At 39.3% G+C, this 12,611-nt stretch overlaps 1 pseudogene; it reads left to right on the forward strand.

Annotated features, from left to right (window-relative positions):
* Positions 1–1,378: 1,378 nt before the first annotated feature.
* LOC140931019 (post-GPI attachment to proteins factor 3-like) lies at positions 1,379–10,315 on the forward strand (annotated as a pseudogene).
* The last annotated feature ends 2,296 nt before the right edge of the window (positions 10,316–12,611 follow it).

Consider the following 12,611-nt stretch of genomic DNA (forward strand, 5'->3'; position numbering starts at 1 on the left):
TATCATTATCGGAAACGGCAACTAGTGCCTACAGATAGGTACCGATTCCGATCAATCGGAAAATTAATCGGGTCCGTTTCCCATGATCGGGTTGCCTACCGATATTTGGACGCGTTCCCTAAATCTTGATGCACATTTGTTTGAAAACTATAATGATACAATGCAATAATTATAAAGCAAATGTGGATATCTCATCTTACTGCTAAAATTCATAATTTCTTGAACTGGTATTTAAATAATTGATTAATCAATACATAAGTTATTAATAATTATTACTATAATTATTCTTCAATATTAATAATTAATAATCAATTACCATTGTCCTGGTTTGAAGGTGAACCTGTCATCCTCAACTTTTAAGCACAACCTTTTAACAGTTTCTGACAAGTGACTTATTTCAGTCACAGTAGCCGGGGCTATAACCTACAATGTACATATAGTAGCAGCAGAGAAAACATATGATTACACTTTCAAATATACAAATGATTACCTTGTATAATAAATACATTGTTTATAGATTATTACAAAAAGTTGTCTTGCGCGACTAGCGTGACCACGTTTTGATACAGAGGCCCGGGGGACTCGGAAATGGCCTATTGGTTCTATGCCAAAAGTAGCTTTAAATCTTTGAGACCTTTCTGTGTGAAAAAGGGAATATCATGTCACTATTCTTTAACCTCAGCTCATTACCTCCTGTCTTTCCAAGGTCTCTGTTCTTTCAACGTGAGTGCCGGTAGTGGAGCCATTTGAATTGCTTGACATGCTAAAAATAATCAAAGAACCATTGCAAACAAATGACCCATCGAATATACATTTTGCAAGAAGAAATGATAAAATTCTTCCGCAGCTTGCGGCTGTTTGAACAAAGAATACACTTTACGAGCAGAGCAGGAGCGCCAAACGTTTGATAAGAGCAAGGAAAACGACCGCCAAGGGCTTGAGAAATTGTAGCACTTTCGCACTTGGACCTATCAGCTGTTGCTATTCACTGTCGTCACGTCACTGACTTCACTTTTCACCAACCTTGAGCGGCAAATCGCCCGTCTCGCAAAGAAATACTGTAAACTCGACGAAAGGTAAGCTACTGGTAATCTCCAAGTACTAACCAAGGTGAAAGCCATGTATTTAACCTTTAAATAACGCCATTGAAACTACATAAACTGTAGTTCATCAACCACTGGTTACATAATTATGAAGGAAATGGAAGAAAAACGTCAGGCGTTGTTTACATGAGGAGAGGAGACTGGTAGCAGTGTGGAAATCGTCCCCAGGTCTCTCTTGCGGGATGAAGAGTTCAAGAGTTCAGTGACAGTGACTGTTCGACTGTGAGGGAAGTCGTTTTTAGCCTCACACTTTTTTTCAGTGAATGACTCTTTAGGTAGCCAGTCATGCATATTTCTTATAGCTGAACCTTCTAGTCTTCAGATCGGCGAGATCCTCATAATTACGTGAAAATATATTGTGTGTGAACTTTCCGGTTTCAGCTGGGTTCGGATCAGGAGAATGGCGTGACAAGAAGGAAAAAGTTCGTAAGCTCAGGTTTTTGAGGAAAGATTTTATCCCAGTAATAAGGTTGGTAACCATGTATTTCTATTAACAAAACTATTCAAACGCCCACTTCCATAGTTTGCTCTCTTTTTATGTAGGAGTAGCCACCCGAATTTTAGTTGTGGAAACTCACTTTTGTGTGTTGATAAAAATAAGCTTAATTAAGCTTGATAACAATAAATAATAAATGAGGTAGTATAATTGTTTTACTTGTTGCCCATAGATTATTGTTGTCACGATCGACCTATGCCAGTGGGTTGGGGGCCATCTAATATCCCCCCTATATTGATGAGGTGTTTTGGCAGTACCCTCTTCAGAAAATTTTCCCTGGGGTAACCCCCTTCAGAAATTAATATTTATTCGTAGAATCCCTGAACAAAAGTATCATTTCTGTTCCCTACCCCTCAGAAAGAGGGCAATGTTATTTGTCCCAATCAGAAAAAAAAAGTACACTCAGAGCACTCACTCTTCATCAGGACAAGATTCAGAAGAATGACAGTATTGACACCATCCCTGTAATTATGAATGATGTAACACTCCCCTTATTCCTTCAGAAATTTATTCGTAGTATTTTCAGTCCTCAGAAATTGGTATTTTTGATAACAATCCTCTTCATAAAAACCTCTCTCCTTAAGAGTTGACCCACTCAGAAAATCTCATCAGTAGGGCAAGGCTCAGAAAAAGTTGCATCCAATAGTCAGGATGAATAAGCTTTCTCACTGGGTAAGTAACTTTAAAGCTCACTTACCCAATGGTCAAGGATCCAGTCAAGTCATAGTCTCCTTCGTAGGGGTTTTTAGGCTCGTCATGTACCAGCGTTGTGTGATGAGCCTAAAAACGGCTGTGAAGAAGACTAGTCAAGTCACCCTCCATCTAAAGACATAAACCTGGTTGCCATGGTCGATCTGTCTGCAGGTACCAACATTATCATGGGTGGGCAAGGTGAGATGGATCATCATAGACAGGGGCGGATGCAGGATTTTTTTTAGGAGGGAGTGCACTCGTCTCTTGCTCTACTTCAACACCAATAAACCAAATAGTTTTTTTTTTTGCAAAATACCAGTTGTATTAGAAAACCGCAGGTCATGTCAGGGAGGGGGGATGCACACCCCCTGCACCCTCCCCCTAGATCCGCCCCTGATAGACCTAAGCAGCAGCAGTAGTAGTATGCACCTTCATGTGCGGAGGTCTGATCTCACCTCTCTGAATCCTTTCCACTTCAAGACTGGCTTCATGGGTTTGGGGGTGAAGGAATTGCACCATATTCTTCTGCTAGATTTCTTCTATTTTTCCAATCTTAAAATCACTTTTACAGGACTGGTGTACAATGTACCTTCAAAGTATTGCTGTCTTAATGGTCTTGTTCCACGTTCCTTTTAAGTGCTCAAAAGGAGACAGGAGTTTCCCTTTTCGTAACTGTGTAAAGAGCTGCAAACAACGTGGATGCCACCTTAATGAATATCCTGGCAAGCTGCCGCTGTATCTGACAATATTTTGGTGGAATTGTCTTGATGAATGCAAGTACCAGTGCATGCATAATGTAACAGCAACAGATGTACAATTCAATTATCCAATCAAACAGTTTTATGGCAAGGTAATTTCTGATTTTTAATCATTCTGAAATTTGCATTTAAATACTAGTGATGCAATTTATATTGCTCAAATTTCATGCAATCAGTAATAAAAAATAATGCTCTGAAAACCTGGAGCAATTACTTTTATCAATGAGTGGTTACTGTTCTACTACATGTACACCTGTATTGATAAAACAGTCATTAGCAATAGCAAATTATCCTCCATGTTAAATATATTTTTGATTTTACTTAGAACCATTACTATTAACATTTATAAAATAAATAATGAAATAATGAATAATAAAAATATAAATAAAATAATAATAATATGAAATTAGGAGTAGCACATCCAAATAGTGGCTTTTTTGTCTACCATTCCTTATTGGGATGTTGGTTGTTGAGGAGAAAGATAACTGGAGTAGTTTGGAGTGGAGAAAAACCTCTTGGTCGAGCAAGGGTCAGAGAAACAACAAAAAACTCTACCCACATTTGGTGTTGAAGCCGGGATTTAAACCTGGGGCACATTGGTGGGTGCTAGGCAAGTGCTGTCACCACTGTGCAACCCTTGCTTCCCCATAATAACATTTTAACAAAGTTTTATGTTGTAATGTATTGAAACGTATTCATCTTCTTGATTGATTTATAGTGGCCATTTGTGAGATTTCTTGGCATACAAGAACCTGCCTCAGTTTTATTTTCAATTTTCAATGGAGTTGGGCACATTTTTGGCTGGAGGAATGGATGCTCAGATCTACCGTTCCAAACAGAGACTACAGCATGTTTTTAGTTTGGAAAATGAACCTAGTGGTAAGGCTCAAATTTCAGCAAATTTAAGCATTTTAATTTACCACTCGACTTGTGGCAGTTAAATGGCTCCATGCCTATTTTAAAAACAATACTGGAGTACGCTTTTGTAAGAATTTAATTAACTTGATGGCTGATTTTTATTTTTGATTCAAGTGGTAACATAATCATACCTTTACTGTCAAACTCAGAAAACTATCCAGAAATTTTTTCGTTGTGTCTACAGTTTCCAAAGTTTCACAGTAAACCATATTTACTCTAATTGCAGGTTAGTTTAAATGCTTGGTTCTGGTCAGCAGTTTTTCATACTCGTGATTTAAACTGGACTGAGGTAAATAATATTGTAGTATTGCCTATTTGCCTTAATAATTCACGAGTAAAACAAAATATATTGTTTTTTTTTTTTTATCCTTATGATTTACAATATATGATACCACCTTTCAATAGTAAACAGACTGGTTTGTTTTACCCTTTATTCTGATGAGTAGTTTTTTGCCTGATCTTTTTAAATTTATTCTGTTCTCTCTGTAAACAGTTTTCAAGTTGGCAAATAAAGTAGTTGGTTGTTGTATCGTTTCTGCACAACCCACTGTCTTAATAGTCAATGCATTTATTTCAACTGTAGTTCCACAGTGGTCAGCCAACAAAAACAGTGAGGTTACTTGGATAGATGATCATGATTGATTATGTTGGGGGAAGGGGGGGGGGGGGGGGGGTCATATGTATATACTTGTGTGTAGGCAGTTTAAAACCAAACATATTCCTGTTGGTGGAAACAAAAATATGAAAACTGTGTTCTAATTACATCCTATTATTACATTTGAACCCTTGGTACTAATGGCCACCTATACACAACGGTACACCCCAGCAGATACTTTATTTGTTGTTTTAAAATCTCCCCCACAGCCACTTCGTTTCTTCCCAAAGTGTGTCTGTTGTATGGAACTTAAACTGTACCGGTATTTATTTTATTATTTTTTTAAAGAAAATGGATTACTTCTGTGCCACATCCCTGGTGATGTACTCATTCTTTGCTTGTTTAATGAGGTAGGTGCTTGACTCAAACAGCTGTACAGTGTATACCATTTGGTTCCCCAGCTAAGGAAATCCGGGAAATTTTTGGTCGTGGAATCCACAATCCGGAATCCACAAAATGGAATCCAGAATCCAAGACTGTCAGTGTCTATACATTCCTTTACATGGGGCGATATTTGGCACTCTTCATCAGTCATTATGAACAATTCTCTCTAAGTCCCTCCCGTAATGGCAAGATTTACTGATTTGTGACTTTAACTTTTACATCTCTGGACAAAATCGTAAGTTGTTACCATTCAAATATATATTATCCTCATTTAATTTTGTACTCTGTTATGGATGGATTTTTGTTTAGGCTTTGTGTTAAACTTTTTAAAAAAGTGTTTTCATCACAGGGAGAAATACCCTGTATGGTGTAGCCAGATTATTTAATTTATAAAGAACTTATTATAATCTGCATTGATTGTCTCCGGTAAAGAACCCGGTAATTAGACTTGTGACTAGTAAATTATAATAATTATCAAAAACGGTGTTTTTGTTTTATTTTTGCTGAAAAGGTTTATTGGGCTCAAGAATAAAGTCCGGTAGGTGTTAATATGACAACATAATTGTTGGGTCATTGTTATTGATTATATTTATATTACAGTCGACTCCCGATAATTCGAACCTTCAAGGGAAATAGAAAAAAGTTCCAGTTATCACGAGGTCGAGTTATCGAGGGTAAAATTATATGGAAAATGATTTGAAGAGAATTGAAAATTTAATTTAATTACTTCGAGTTAACGGGAGGTTCGAGTTATAGAGGGTTCGAGTTACCGGGAGTTGACTGTACCAGTAAACATGCAGTCAACGTCTCTAATACTTAATCTCATGCTAGTGCCTTATTTAAGTTTGATTTGGAGGCTGCTTTTTTAAGACGTTTTTTATTGGTCTTATTAGAGACCCTTAAATTCGAGGACGAAGACGACTACGAGAACTAGATTTGACTATTAGTTTTTTTTCTCGCGTATTTTCAAAAACTAGACACGCTGGAAAGCTTCATTTTGCTATTTTTCACCAGAAAAGTTAACACGGTTATTTTAATTTATTAAAGGAGGTTAAGCCCTCTCCCGATCGCAAAATGATAAAACTTTTAAGATTTGATAACTTCTTTCCGTCACTACCTGACGACATTTTTGCTAAAACTGGTAGTGGATCATGTTTTCCCGCCAAAATGACGCAGGTTGCACGTGTACCGTACTTGGTATTTAGAAAATGTCGGAAATCTTGTCATCGTAGTCGAAGTCGTCTTAGAATCTTATAAACAAATCGAAAAGTAGGGTTCTATCTAGGATTTATCGTTTCGGGAAGAAGTCTAGGGTCTGTACTTTTATCGACCATGGAAATGACGTTAAAATCTTCAAAACTTAAGTGGAACCACTTATTGCAAGCTAGTGGTTTCACTGCAAAGTTTTTATTGAACATTTTGACGTCGTTTCTATAGTCGATAAGAGTAAAGACCATGGAAACGTGGATAGTTTTTGGCGTCCATTTCTGTTGAAGTTTCTCGGAAAATCGCACGCGCAAGTAAGAGAAAGACAAATCGCGCCACCATCACTTCATTTCTGTGGTCTGACTCGGAAGGGGGAGGGGGGAGGGGGGAGGGGCTGGTCTGACTATCATCGATCATAACTGTCAACCAATCAGCGTACGACAACTCGCTCAGTTATTGTTTTTTTTTTTTTTTGTAATTTCAAAAGGTCTAAAAACTCAACGTCGGATGATGTTCGATGTTTGTTGTTGTTATTCCTTGCAGCTGTTTTTGTGTTGGACTATTCCTATTGTGTGTTTACTGTGGTCATGTATTCTACCTCAGCGTTATTCGATTTGACTATGGATACAACATGAAATTTAATGTGACAATAGGTGAGATTTACTGAATCAAGTTGTCAGCTATTGTATTTCTGAGGCAATTGATATAATATCATGACTGTAGCGGTGCTATAGATTCGCCTTAAACTGAAGCAATTGACATATCCGGACCTAGGCCGCTTTTTCTTAAGAGAAACTACTGTTGAGCCATCCAGAAGCCACCACCTGAAATGCTGCGATTTGCTGGTCGCCGACTTGGGCCATAGCCCCATGGGGGTCTTAACTAGGTAACAGTTCTGGCACAAGGTAGCCTGGAGGTAGACTGAACGAAACTCCCTCCGTCTGCTCGCGATTTTTAGGCCCCTTCACCCAAAACGGAGGGCCTGTTCACAGGCTAATTTGAATGTACTCTGTAATAATTTGCCTCTGATCCGTTGCATCAACAAGGAACGTAGACTTTTTCCAAAGTTCGTTTTGGTTAAGTAATCGGTAGTCGATTTGTGAGCAAGTCTACTTAAAATGTCGTAATGAAAGATTAAACTTGATTGTCTAGTTATCATGATTATGCCCTGCGCGCGCGGCGAATTTGAACATGAATAACTTGTATCCGATTTTTTTTCCTGTAGGCATTATTAATTTGTGCAGCTGGTTAAGTTGGTGTTTCACGGTAGGTGGAGGGTCTTCTTATTTTTAATTAATACGGTGGGTTGCCAATAAAGAGAAAACAATTTTTTCCACTTTTTCATGTCCAAAGCTAAATTTTTGATCGCAACTCAAAAGGAGCTGCTCTCCTTTTACTCTGTACAGTCAAACCTCCTACTGACTGGGAAACCAAAGGACACACGAGCCTGGGTCCGCTTTACAGAGATGCCTTTTTCATAGAGTTTGGAACTGTATGAAATCTGGTTTCTCTGTAGCGATGAGAACCGGCGCCTCGTGAGCAGAGACTCTTTTTGCCTTCTTGACTAAGGATGAGAAAAGAAGGCTCTACCTGAATCGTGTCAAGCCTTTGAAGTCGCCGTAGACTTGATACAATTCGACCTCTAGGCGAGCGGAGCGAGTCTTTTTGGCCGCGAAGCGGCCGACCGCGAGCGACGAAGTCGCGAGAGGTCCCGCGCCATATGAAATCCGACGAAGGACTTTTTTGAAAGTCTAAAGTCGCCGAAGCCCACACTCTCTTGTTCTCTATTGTCAAACTGGTTTTTCCTAGCCTGAGTAGCAAACGTTTCCGCTCGAGTTAATGCGCGAACGCTGGAACGAGAGCGAAAAAAAAAATTTTTTAAAAAAAGTTAAAAAAAATAGGGGAATGGGGAGGGGACAGAAGGAAACCTTCTTTCTCTCCCCCCCTTCCCTGCCCAATTTTTTTGCTCTCGAAATAGGTTCGCGGAAAGGCTTGCTACGCAGGCGAGGTTTTTCCTAGTGCGAGTACCCGTTCATTGACGAACCGATGGTCATAACTGGGCCCACTACTGTACCAAGCGCACAAGCGAACGGCTGTTATGCCTGGGTTCAAAACTGTATCCTAGCAACATGCAACGCATGCTCAACAAAGATCTTAGTCGATTCATGCAGAGTCTCTCTCGAGTACGCCAAAATTGAGCAAGAAATTGAAAGGCTCTGCTAGTAGGGTGCGATAAGAACTAAAAAAAGAGTGGAGATCTTAAGGAAAGGTTCGACTGTATTTCGATCACTATTGTTTTTTATCTCCGTCAATTTAACTCACAGTAGCGGTGATAAGTACAAAGGATATGTAAACCTTTCAGACTAGCTTGCGAAAACATCCGTCTATCATCGCTTCCTGTCTTTGCCAGGCGTTTCCATACTGATGACGTTAGTCAGCCTAGAATCTGGTCAGAAGCTCTGATTGGTTGACATGGCAATTGTACTCTTTCTTCTATTGTTTATCTATTGTTTAAAAATGACTAACAAAAGACAAAGGGTCGCCACGACCAAATGTTTAGGGCGCTGAATCTACCAAGAAACTCTCAATTGACTGGAATATCTTTGCTTTACAAGAAGTGTTGCAGCTTTGCTCGCAAGAGGCTACTCTCTGACACGTCACCTCAAAAGTCCTCTTCCCAGAAAGTTGTGGGTTTGTTGCTAGGGGTCGGCTTAAACTACCGAAGCAGAAGCTCCAGCCTTAGCCCTCCTAGACTGATAGAAATTTATTGGCCCGGACGAACACGTAGTAGTGGCGGAATATGGAATATATAGTATAAACAACAGACTCGCTTTCAAAGAGTTGCATGTGTTTCAAAGTACTACATTTAATTCGCGTTAATTTAAGTCGCGTTGATTTCCAATATCTTAATTTCGTGGAGCGTTAATTTCCGTTACAGAAGTGCCTCCCACCCCACTCCCCCCTCCCCGGGGGGAGGTGCCAGCTTATCAAACTGGATTTCACGAGTATGTCTTCGAAATGTCTTCTTCCAGCCTTTTTATTTCTTTCTTTTACTTACTCAATAGATGTGTCAACTCCAAGAAGTCCGGACTGTGAAATAAGTGCTTCTTGCTTCCACTCACAGAAATGCCAGCCGCCTTTTCAGACAATAACAGTAACGCCGAAAGACTCTAAAGTGACTTCCAACTGCTCGATAGTGACCGGTGGAAACGTACAAGACATGACTTGGCAGGATCTTGAAAAAATCCTCCATGCCACCAGTAACGGCCTATTCTTACAACAAATCGATTCAAAAGATGGAAATGAGTCATGTAGATGTTTTTCTATACAATACGCAAGTAAGTATTTTCTCTCTTTGCCCCTTTTTGAATTCATGACGAAGCGAAAAACATGTGGCATTTTTGTCTCTTGTTACATGAATTATTGGTGCCGAATCCAATGAAGGCCTCTTAACATTTCAAAGGAGATTTCAGTTCAGCTAAAGCAGTCTTTACGGTAAAAGTAATCGTTAAACTAGAAACGATACATTCGTTTTGTCCGGCTGAATCACGGGGCCTTAACTGAATAGGTTAGCATCGGAACCGATTTGCTAATTAAAAATCAACATCAAGGGCTAGGTTGGTCCGTATTAGGGAGGGGAGAGTGAAGGATAGCCTGAATACAGCTAATTCAAAATGTTTACCACCAGTAAAGCGCAACTAGGCAAAACTGTGACCCAATAGAAGTATGGGAATTTTTGAAGAACCTAATATTTGCATTTCCCTTTCGCAGAAAACAAAAGCACGAAAACTGGTCATGATACCAAGACCTTACAGTAATAATCTTCGCTGGCGTGCGATTTGTCCAGGAGTTGCTGTTTGAGACCTTTTACGCTGGCGAAATGCGGAGCATTTCGCAGCTTATACGTGTCATACTCCCTCTTTTTAACTTTTATCAGCAACCCATTTTGCTCAATATTATAGTTACAGCAAGCACGTTCTTCTTTTAAAAAGTCAGGATCATTGTACCCAAAGTTTCTTTTGGTCCCCGTATTACCTATTGCGTGTTTCAGACGTCAAAAATAGCTGTAAACTGTACATTGTAACTGAGTGAATGACTTATGAGCCTAGGAAGTACAAGACTAAAAATTTGTTCTCAGTTTCAGTTAAGGAAGTATTTAAGACAAGTTCTCCCTTTGAGAACTCTTGTGACAAGACAACAATGGAACTGAATTGTACCTTCAAGGGATGGCCTCGTCCTCGTGTAGTTTGGTACAATCCAGATAAAAAACAAATCATCAACGGATCTGAAGGTTTTTACATCTCAGAGGAGCTGATTGGAAAGGATACCTTAATTTCCCGTCTTCGTAATCTTAATATCCCAGAAAAACACGAAGGGGATTATGATTGCACTGCAACAAACAACATTACCGGCTGGTCGAGTAAAGAATCAAAGACAATTGAGCTGGATTATAGGTGTAAGTGGTCGGATTATTTAGAGGTATGTTTTGAAGTGAACCCGGATTACTGTATACCAAGAGTCTGGAAGTGGGGGGGGGGGGGGGGAGGGGTCCTGATCCCGTATTTCCGCTCTCTTTCACCACAATCCCGCACCCCAAACTTCTGTCATCTCTATCCCGAATACCGTTTTCTTTCAGAATTTGGCGAATCCCGCTTCCCGAGTAGTGGTCAATTCCCGTATCTCGTAAAGAAATTGGACGTTTTCCCGAATCAGGCCTGTATTTCGTGCGAGAATACCCTTCCAGACCCTGTACATACCCGTATATCGTTTTCTTTCCCAATCCTGCATCCGTGCCCAAATTTTGGAGAATCCCGCCTCCGCAGAAGCAGTCAAATCCCATATCCTTTTAACGTTTCCCGAATCCCGCACTGTATTTCAGTCAAATCCCGGAGCCTGGGAATACCCTTGTAGATCATAGATCCCGTACAAGCCTTCAGACGAAATCGTCACAGAAGTTGACATTCTTTCTCTCCGATCAGGTCTTAACATGAGCAGGAGAAATATAGGTCTTCGATCGGTTGCCTTGCAGTCAACAGACATTCCATTCAGAGGGAATAATAAACCCCAAGAGCCATTATGGCTTTTGTAAACCCTTAATGACTGGTCCAGAGGGAAACAGTCAATTTTGTTTCCCTAGAATCTCAATGTTTCCAGAGGCGAAACCGACGAAAACATCGAGATTCGTGATTTGTTATATAGCTGGAAATTTTGAAGCTGGAAATTCATTAAACCTAGCTGTAACGGAGGTCGTTGGTCAACATTCGCGGGTAACAGTGCACTGTTACCCTCTGACGTCATACATTTTGCAATGTTGCTCGCTCAGAGATTTTGGCGTGAAACAGTTTCATTGTTAGATGTCATGTGACCTCGAAGTAACCAATGAGCGCCGGCCCACTGTTAAGAAGAAATTTCCAGCCACATAACAATGTAAGATATTAGCTGATTTCAGAAGCCTTATATCTCGCTAAATTTTAATGAATGTCCTATCCCTTCAAACGGTGAGAAAAAAATACGTCGGTTGTGTATAAGCCACGGCTGCCTCAGACAGTTAACTTAAAAGATAAACTTAGAACTTCTTACCACTACCCTCTTCCACTCAGAATTCTAGGGATCCTTAGCTTATTTATTTACCTATTTTAGAAAAATAATAGATAGCGTGAATGTCTTCTTTTACCTTTTATGCGGTGACTGATGATTATCACGCATAAAAAGCCTATCCTTTGGACTACGATAAAGATGATTATAGTCATGGGAGAATGATATAATAGAGAAAATACAAATTCAATTCTGTAAACAAGTTCTAGGTGTGAGTCAACAGTGTCCAAATGTTGCATACAGAAATGAACTTGGACGACTACCACGGAAGGAAATAACTAACGTAAATATTATCAAATTTTGGATACATTTGGAAAACAAACAAGATGATTATTATGCCAAACAATGTTTACAAATATCAAAAGATATGGCTGAGAAAAACCAGATGAGTCTTATGAAAATAGTTAATACCTTATGCAACACTCGAATCTCAGTGAATTGTATTTAAAGGATAACAACTCCTTAACATATATAAACAATATCTAATTAACTCTACGAAAAGAACTGGCTTTACACCAATATAATCTAATAAGAAATAACAAGAAACTAAAATTCTACTCAATATTCAAAAATGACCGTCACAAAAGTGATTGCTTGAACATAATGACCGATATAAATCACAAAATAACACTGAATAAAGACAGACTTGGCAATCATCGCTTACAAATTGAAACGGGCAGACATACAGTACCGAAAACTCAAGAAAATCTTCGAATTTGCCGCTTCTGCCACTTAAATAAGGTTGAACACGAATCACACTTCCTATTCAATTGTAATCTTTGCGATAGTCTTCGATCTAATTT

The sequence above is a fragment of the Porites lutea genome, chromosome 3, assembly GCF_958299795.1.
Source record: "Porites lutea chromosome 3, jaPorLute2.1, whole genome shotgun sequence".
Lineage (NCBI taxonomy): Eukaryota > Metazoa > Cnidaria > Anthozoa > Scleractinia > Poritidae > Porites > Porites lutea.